Below are 9,390 nucleotides of genomic sequence, written 5' to 3'. Positions count from 1 at the left end.
GTTTCTTGGTTCTGCGGTCAGAGGTAAAGTATTTCTGGGATTTCTTTTGTGAAACAATCAGCTGCAACCTTTGACCTCTGGCTCTACGTGCCTTTCGTTGTGGTCTCAGCTGGGCGTGTGACCTTAGCTGTCATCGGGTGCCTCACAAACTGTGATGAATGATAAAAGAACTCCTTATCATCTCATCAACCAATCAAATCAGAGTCTTTAGCATGATGTCATCCTCACAGAGGGGTATTAATAAACTTATTTAAACATCGTGCGATGGAGGGCTCATATCTAGCAGAGGATTCATATCTGCACTCGCCTACTTCATGACACGCTTACATAATACTGGCCAGGCTCATGATGTGGGCTCTATCTCCCTCTGTGGCATCTGCAGGTGGAGGCAAACAGGTGGAAACAGGTTGTGAGTGTGCTTCCTGTCACGCTCACAACCTGTTTCTAAGTTGTGATGCTCTAAAAATAAACTGAAACACGCATTTAAAGATTCATGTTTCTCGGTTTGAAGCCAAGCAACGGCAGGAAGGTTTTAGTGTCAGCGTGAGGCAAACAGGAAGCAGGAAAATAACGGAGGATCATTATGAAGTCAAACACATCATAAAGGCAACAAAACAGCTGCATGTTTATTTTATGGAGTCCATACAGACTGACACAGATTATTTTAAAAACACCACCAAAGGTTAAACTTATACATTTACAGAGAGAAAAATCTGAGTTTGAGGAGACTTGTGATATTTAAGGCCTTTACACCTATTCTTAATGCTGACATTCAAACTGACCAACTAATTTTTCAGGACACCAGAACTGAATACACAACAACATGGGAGTAGTAACCTCAGACACATAGCTGGATGCTGCGTTGGCTCAGTCGGCTCTCTGAAATGATCCCACCGCCTCAGATGTAGTCCCGACTCCGCTAACAAGAGCTCAAACTGCCCTACTGACATCCTAAAATATGTACGAAAGCAGCTGTGATGCAAAATCCACTACTGGTCCAAACTAGGAAATTCTCCCTGGTGCTACATTCTCCTGTACATGTCACACGACAAATTCACATCTATAAAATTCATATATATATATTTTAAAACATGCTCAGTGTGTAAGAGCTTTTTTCTCTTTTCCATGAAGCCCGTAGGTCTATTCTGGGTCCTGTTTCAGTTTACATGATGGTTATTTATCATGTGCTTCACTGCGTTCTTAATAATAATGTATACTTTATTGATGCCCGTGGGAAATTCCTCTCTGCATTTAACCCATTCACTCAGTGAAGCAGTGGGCAGCCACTGCAGTGTGCAGGGATGGTACCTTGCTCAGGGGTCTGAGATCAAGAACAGAATCAAAACTAAAGCTTAAAGTTTAAGAACTTTCCTGTAAAAACAGCATCTACACTTTAAACCACAAACCTCTGACTTCAGGTAGTCACAAAGACAAACGTGTGCACGTTTATGTCTGTTTGAGGCAGGCAACAGAAGCTGTAGATATGTACCAAATGTGACGGTCAGTTCCAACTTTATAGAGGTACCTGCTGGGACCCAGAAACACAAGAAAACATCTGGACTGTGGTTTGAAAGGCATGACTGAGTCTGAGCTGAGTGCCCCTGCAGATGCATACCTCTGGATGGTATCTGAAGCAGGTTTTACTAACGAGGCTGAGAAGCTGAGGACGTTGTGCCTCCTGTTAATCACCATCAGCCCGGATGAGGTTTTATCAGAACATCTGCAGACCAAACAAGAAGCGTCCTGCTGCAGCCGCTCACTCATTGTAGAGCAGAAAGAAAAAGCAACGGTCTGAAAGTACGCCGTTCAGCTGGCCTCGGCGGTCAGAGTGACGGCCGAGCCGAGGATCCCCTCTCACCACGGCTCTATGAACCTCATGAATGAACGAGTGTTTCATGTGGAAAACTGTTCTTGCAACCACAAACACAAGTGTTATGGAAAAGTAATTGGAGTAATTACGGGGATGGGGTTAGACTCAGGGGCTTTCCCAGAGCACAAAGTTTCCTCTGCAAACATCAGCATGGAAACACCTCGCACTTTAACCTGCAGCGACACACATCATACCAGAAACACATTTACTCCATCACACTCAGCTTACAGCAGGACATGTTAGCTCCTGGATTTTAAGTGTTCACCTTCTCTTATATTCAAGTGACTATTTCAAAAACTCTGAAATCACCCTTTGATTGACTCTCAGCGCTGAAGGCTCCCCCTTATTCAGAGCTGCTAACTGAGGCATCCTGTGGTGTGCCACACAGCATCATTTGGGTCCTGTGGGTTGAGTGGGGGTGCATTTTGAGACCGGACCAGTCTTTGTGCCCCTGAAGAACACAGACTGTACATAAAAGATAGCGGACGAACTGGTTTCTGGTCTCCAGAACAAGAATGTTAGCTTTGGTTTTTTTCACGGTCAGCACAAATGACCAAAGTGCTTGGTCAGGTAAACTTTACCATAATAATAATGGTACATGTTATTTTTAAAGCCCTTTTTCTTGGTTACCAGAGTGACCCGTTGCTTCAAGTGTTTTTACACCACCTTTGTTTATTCCGTTTAAATCAAGCTTTGGCTTGTTTTCCCTCCTTTGTGCAGTTTGTTTGTGCAGGTGTGAACATGGTAATCATACTCAGGTGAAAATCAGGAAATCCAAAATGTAAAGAGTTCTATAATTTTGATGTTTGCAGGTTTACTCCGTGTCTACCTTTTATCTCCCTGCAGGACAGAGGTTTTATTTGAAGGTTTCCCCTGGTCTCTGATTGGGAGAGCAGCTCGAAAAACCAGGCAAATGGCTTTTAAGCTTCATGATCTGACCTTTCACCCCTGCTGCAGCCTAAAAATAAACCTGAACACACTAAGCAAACATGTGTGCTGCAAACTGTACTGTTAAAGTCTTTAGCGGGAACTCACTGGATTGTAACACAGGCAGGTAACAACCAACCAGTGGGCATCGGTTCCTCATGATTAATCAATTAAAATAATCGGGACCACATATGGAATAGAAAACAGGAACAGAGGACCTCAGGGCTGAAGTAAGAAACAGGAAAACAACCTCAAATCTATATTTTAAAAAGGCAAATGAAATGTTTTTAAGACTTTCTAGACCAGCAGATGTGCTGTATTAAGATCTGAGCATCGTGGGGAGCTCTGTTGGGGAGGCTGAACTCTGGAGGGTAAAAACAAAGAGTTATTCTGCTGCAGAAAGCCTTCACAGATTGGTTTACACCTGAACTAGCACATTTGGCTCCTCTCCCTGGATCCACATATTGCCTTTGATTACTGTAATTGGCTGTGAGGCCCTGCAGAAACCAGCAGAACCAGTAAAAAAGTACCCTCTCACTAAAGCCATTAACCCTGTCATAACGAGGAGCAGGGAGGAGGAAGAGGCAGAGGAGGGTAAAGTGGCTCCCAATTAGCTACATAAAGAAACGCTGAGCGGCCTCTTGCCGCTGTGTCAAAGGAAAAAAAAAACGTGGAGAGGACGAGGCACAAAAGAACGTCTGTAACAGGCTGCAAGCCAATCAAAACACTCGCCATCCAGTCCAAATCAGAACCACATGCAGGTAAGGCGAAGCACAAAGAACCATAATCAACAGGAGGGTCCACTTCCTGTCCGCTGACCAGGGGCAAGGGGGGGGGAAACACAGGCAGCCAATCAGTTCGCTGGTGCAGTCAAAATAACAGCAAGTGGTTAACACAGTGATTTATAGTTTCTTTACAAAAATACAGACACTATGGCTAATGAGTATTATTGAGCAGGTTTGGCCTATAAATAAACATAATCCATCCAGAGAATATGCTGCCATTATAATTTAAACATTTTTATTTATATCTATGATTTAGCTCCATTGAGATTAAAAAGCCCAACTCTTGTTCATGAGCGATCCGAACAAAGTTAAAGTCTAAAGCAGGAGTATTCAACTAAAATTTGAGGAGGTCCAGCTGGAGAAAATCTTCTCAAGCAGAGGTGCGGGACATCATAATGTCTAACTTGCGTTATGACTGTGATACAGAAGCAGCCTATTTTTTTTTAAATCAATATATAAGTTTAAGTTTATATGTAAAAATATAAGTTTAAAAAATTTCAACAAAATTTATTGTTAACACTGAAACACACAGTGGGCCTACATTCGATATAGCGCTGCAGTTTAAAATGAATTAGAGAAAATAAATAAAATGGCTAAATTGTGCATCTTAAAACAAAGTGCTTAATTTCAGAAAAAATAGCAGCAGCTTGAGTTTCCCTTTTTCTTTACCTTTCACATCTCGACTTAACAGTCTCAATACATTTTTCAACAGATAACATCAAAACATCTTAACAATTTTACAGTTTCTCTTTCTTTCGCTCTTATATTCCACTTCCCCACTTTCTGTTGTTCAATGAGAGAATTGAGCTTTAGTTTGACCTACCAGGATTTTAAACCTGGGCTGGAATGGTGTCAGGGCCATTCTCATACACATGTGTAGGTGCTCATTGGTGAGCCTGGAACGATCTTTAGTTTTTATTATGTTCATTGTGGAGAAAGCTGCCTCACAGCTGTATGTGGAGCCAAACATGGTCAAGATGTAAAGGGCTACTTTCCTCAGATTTGGGAAAGCTGTCTCAGAGACCATTTGGAGCTAGAAAGTGGCAGGTTCAGTTCTTTCAAACTGCTCTTTCAGGGCCACATCTGCTTGGAGATCAATCAGTTGCATCTGGAGAGGCCCAGCATTTGCCCACTTGAAGTGCTATGTGACTTCCTTTAAGAACCCTCTGACATCAGTGGTGAGAAATGTGTTCTTTATGAACATGGTGAGCTGCTGTCCAAAGCTGAAGCTATCAAAACCTTTGCTGAAGTTTTCAATCAGCTTATCAACAAAGTCAACAAAAGAGACACATCTCTCTGTCCCTGAACCTGTCCATTCACTGTTGAGAAGTGTACATAGTCTCCTCGCAGATCTTCTTTTAACACTTCAAGTTTCCTCTGAAAGGAGCGACAGCTGTCATCAGTTCACAAATCGAATTGTCTTTCCCCTGCAGCTTCAAATTCAGTTCATTCAGGTGTAAAGTGATATCAACACAAAAAGCCGCAATATCCGTGTTTTTCTCATCATTTAAAAAGAGAGAAAAGTTTGTTGCTTTCTGACTTTTCAGCTCTTCCAAGAAAGCTGCTGCTTCACTTCTGATGGACCAAAATCTCCAAAAACGTCGGAGCACTTTTGCAAATATGCGATGTCTTGATAAACCAAGCAGATATTTGAAGTTTACACAGCTACTTTCTCGCCTGAAAATGTTAAAGTTTATTTAGTGACCCACAAAGATCAATAAGAGTAATATTAAAACTTAGTAGTGGCCGCCATTGTTGGAAACTGGAATTGGCTGGGCCGCGGTATGAATTCTGGGATATGGTGGGCCACGAAGAATACACCCGACCCATCCTTCAAATCTGGGGAAAAGAAGTACACATTTGTCAGCCGGATTCGGAGGAGTCCACGAATTGGGACAGCCTTCGTCCGACGCTGTGACGTAATCGGTCTACAAATGCGGCCTCAGGAGGATGCAGCCTACGTGCATTCAGCGTAGGCTGGCTGCAGTTTATTTAATGGTGGCAGGTGTCAGTATTAATGTTGTTCTGGTAAGTTCCTGTAAAATGAACTTTTTTATCATAAACTTTTACCTTAAATAGTAGTTTTCCACGATGGCTGGGACAGTGAAACCTAAAAAATACAGTGCCCGGGTCAGTGTGATGTCTAGCTAAATTTAACTCCTAGTTGATTAACGAGCTCTTCTCGGGGTATTTCGTCCTTTAAATATACTCCTCCAGGTGGGTTTGGTGATGAGCCGTGGCACACAGGAAAAATAGTTGTCTGTAAAGCAGCAGAGTTGAGGTCAGTCCTCCGTTTCACCCTCCACTCTGAGGAAAAACCTGAAGGAAAACACTCGACCTCCATCCAGAGTGGTTTTCATGTTTTGGATGTGAACATAAAGAGGACAGACTGGAGAGCCTGAAAAACTGCAGCTTTTAATAATAACAGGAATCACATTTTGACCTGTTTGGGTCTTTTAAGTTAAATAACAGTAGTACCTTGAATTTATTTTTTGGCTTGTTGTTGGTCTTTTATTTCTCGTATTTTCTTTTATAATGTAAGATTTTCCAACATTCACTTATCTTTTAATGTGTTCTTAAACTAAAAAGGTATTCTGCTTCTTTTTTATTTCGTTGTTTTTGTTGCTTTTTTCATACTGTTTGTGAATTATTTGTCTTGTTAAGTCTTGTACAGATGGGTAAAATTCAGACCACAGTGAATCCTGGCTATGCTTCTGGATGTTGTTTCTCTACTTTTCATCTTGCAGCTCTTGCAGGATCATCCTCCAGGTGTCCTCTGCATTTCCTCGTCGTTTGTCTGCGGCGTGCAGACAGCCAGGAGCCGCCGTGCTCCTCCAGGCTAATATGTGAACACTTGGACAGGTAGTGGGATCAGAAGGCAGCAGCGAAGCCAATAAGTGACTGTGAGGTGATTTGTCCCAGACTCTGCTGATGGACTGTCGCACCTCTTTACTTCTGTCATCTAAGCCCACCTCTGCTTTTCACATCAGCCTCTTCATCGAGGCCCAGAGGACAGCTGGTCCCACGCTGTCTCCGACCCCTGGACTTGTCTGAGTTTCATTCACAGGCTGATTGTCCTGTCACGATCCAATTATTGCACACCCAGAGTGTCCATTTACAGTACATGCAGTCTGTTTAACCTGTAAATCTGAGTAGTTGTATATTTGTGATATTTTTTAACATAAAAATGTTTCCTACAACGAATTTTTCCATCTGCTTCACCTGAAATGTTTTATAGTTTGTATAAAACATCACAAACATTGCATGAGTAATGTTAAACAATAATTCAGGAACGGCCTTCGGCAAAATAAACTCTGCCGAATCAAACATAAGGACCTACCTGCTGTGGTAAAAGTAGCTTTTAATAGAGTTGCTGGCTGAAACAGGCACTTGTTTAAAGGAGGTGGGCAGTCAGGACGGTGCTGTCCTCATCTGTCTGCTGACTGACTCACAGTGTTTCTAGTCTCCAATCCTGGATGAGGTTCTTGTCTGATTAACGTGCTGAAATGTATTTATTTGTAACACCTGTCTCATGTGTATATGAGCAGCGCCTGGGCCTCTACAGTGCAGTTTACTTTTGATATTCCTTTGTTGATGCTTATAACCCATAATACGAATAATGTAAATAAACCACAAAACAAGCATATCATTTGAAATCCAACAGTTTCACTTTAGTGATTTTCAGGAAAAAAGTAAAATCACTTGGGTTAGAAGGTAAATAACATGTAGCACTGATAAAGTGGTGTTCAGTACTGTTCATTCACTACGGTTTGTAACACCAACTGAAACACAATAATTAAACATTATGGTGGGCTCACCACACTGTCACCTACCCACACCTCTATTGCAACACTCTCAAACGTTCTCAAAATAACCCTCGTTGCAGCCCTGGGTTGTGCCCGGGGTTTGTTGGGGCTTCACTTGTAAACAAGCACTAAAATAACAGGCACGTGCAAATATCAGTACTCACGGCTCCTGATAGTTCAAAGGACAGGTGGGAGGAAAGGGGTCAAGGCCGCCAGCAGGGCGCAGCACACACTGTCCACCGGCTCACAGAAAATCCACTATCACGCCGGTAAAATGTCAGTTACCTCCACCTGAATTAAATAAATCAGCTCAATACTGACTCATTGCCGTCTCAGCAATAACTAGCATTACCTGAATACGAGCTAAGCAGAAAAATGCTAGGCTAAACGCGGTTATTTATATCTATATCAGCACTTTTTACATGGTAAAAGTCACAGTTTTGGAAAAACCTCTCAGACTCCTAATCACCTCTTGGTAACTTATAACAGCTCCACATGTCAGATAACTGTGTGTTGCTCACCTACGGACTCAAACTTTCACGACAGCAGTAGCTCGTCTCTCCTCCCTCTCAGGCAAACAGCAGACCCTACAGCTCCCCGCCAAATCCCGCCCCTCTACCTGAAACTCTCACCAGATTGATTGGAGTCACCAGAGCTTTAGTACATGCCAATTAAATTAAAGAAAAATAATCAAGGATACTTCACAATGTACGTAAGAGTCACATTTTTATGAATTCCAAACTCTTCCAGTTAAAGTGTAAATAATACAACTTAAAATGTAACACATTTTAAATGGTTTCTTTTTGTATTTTAAACATTAATAAGCATCTTTGAACATTTAAACACATGATGATCTCAGATGAATTTAATGAATTAATGAATTATTTTAGCAAGGGATACATATTTATTTATTTATTGACAGACATGATCCCCCCAAAATCTGTTCATCTGGATTACTAACATCCGGAACATTTCTAAAAAGGCCAACTCTCCTCACCAGCAGGAACCTTTACAGTCCTAATAGTAATTGTAATCTACAGTCAGGCAACTTCTTTGGAAAGTTGTTTATACATGTACAATCATAAAAGTCAAGGAAAAGTTTTCACCCAAAAGGCAAAAACTGTCAGAGGGAATTTTCCAGTGAAAGTGCTGGAGCTGAATCCAACAGATCAAAGGCTGGAACACCGAAAATGACGTAGGAGAAAGCAGGTAACAAGGAAAGAGACGCACAGAGTTGAGCTTGAAGGGTAAATGTAAGTCTAATTTAAATCTGCTGGGCAACTAATCAGAAATGAATCAAAATCTCAATTCAGGACCTCTAATCACTTCATTTTTTTCATTTTTCATACATAATCTTTCCCATTTTGATTATATTGTTTTTCAGTTTAGTTCATAGAAGGAGCCCATGGATCCCCCCGACTGTGTGGAAGAATGGGCCAAAATCACACCTGAGCAGTACATGCGACTAGTTTGTCCATACAGGAGGCATCTTGAAGATGTCATCACCAACAAAGACTTTTACATGAAGTATTAAATACATTTGAGTGTGTTCAATACTTTTTCCCTGTGTCATTTCTCATTATTGCACATAATTTAAGGCCATCTGATTGTTTGGGTTGTTACTGACATTGGTGAAAAAGTCATGTCATTATAAAAAAAAAATTCATTTTAAAAATTGGTAATGATATTCATTAAGGGAAAATGTTGAATTAATGTCAATTTTGATTTTAGGTCATATCGCCCAGCCCTACTGTGTTTTATGAGGGGCCGTACAAGCCAAAATTCATTCTTTCACTCTCACACACATACATTCTTCTTTCACACACATATTGTGCTCTCTTATACATGTATTTTAATGTACATATTTACAAATTCTCACTCTAACATACATGCATTTTCATTTATGCATTCCTACATTTTGCTCTCATTTACATGCATTCAGTATGCATTTAATCTCACAAATAATATATGTATGTAAGAAGAGAATGCATACATGTCTGAA

At 41.1% G+C, this 9,390-nt stretch overlaps 1 long non-coding RNA gene across 1 annotated transcript; it reads right to left on the bottom strand.

Moving 5' to 3' along the window:
- Positions 1-6,960: 6,960 nt before the first annotated feature.
- On the bottom strand, positions 6,961-7,992 carry LOC120433899. Its single transcript, XR_005608827.1, has 3 exons — positions 7,910-7,992; positions 7,553-7,679; positions 6,961-7,054 (listed from the first exon to the last, which is right to left on the bottom strand). It is a non-coding gene; the product is annotated as an uncharacterized LOC120433899 (long non-coding RNA).
- Between the last annotated feature and the right edge of the window lie 1,398 nt (positions 7,993-9,390).

The sequence above is a fragment of the Oreochromis aureus genome, linkage group 17 (genome assembly GCF_013358895.1).
Source record: "Oreochromis aureus strain Israel breed Guangdong linkage group 17, ZZ_aureus, whole genome shotgun sequence".
Classification (NCBI taxonomy): domain Eukaryota; kingdom Metazoa; phylum Chordata; class Actinopteri; order Cichliformes; family Cichlidae; genus Oreochromis; species Oreochromis aureus.
This window is presented reverse-complemented; position numbering and strand designations above follow the sequence as displayed.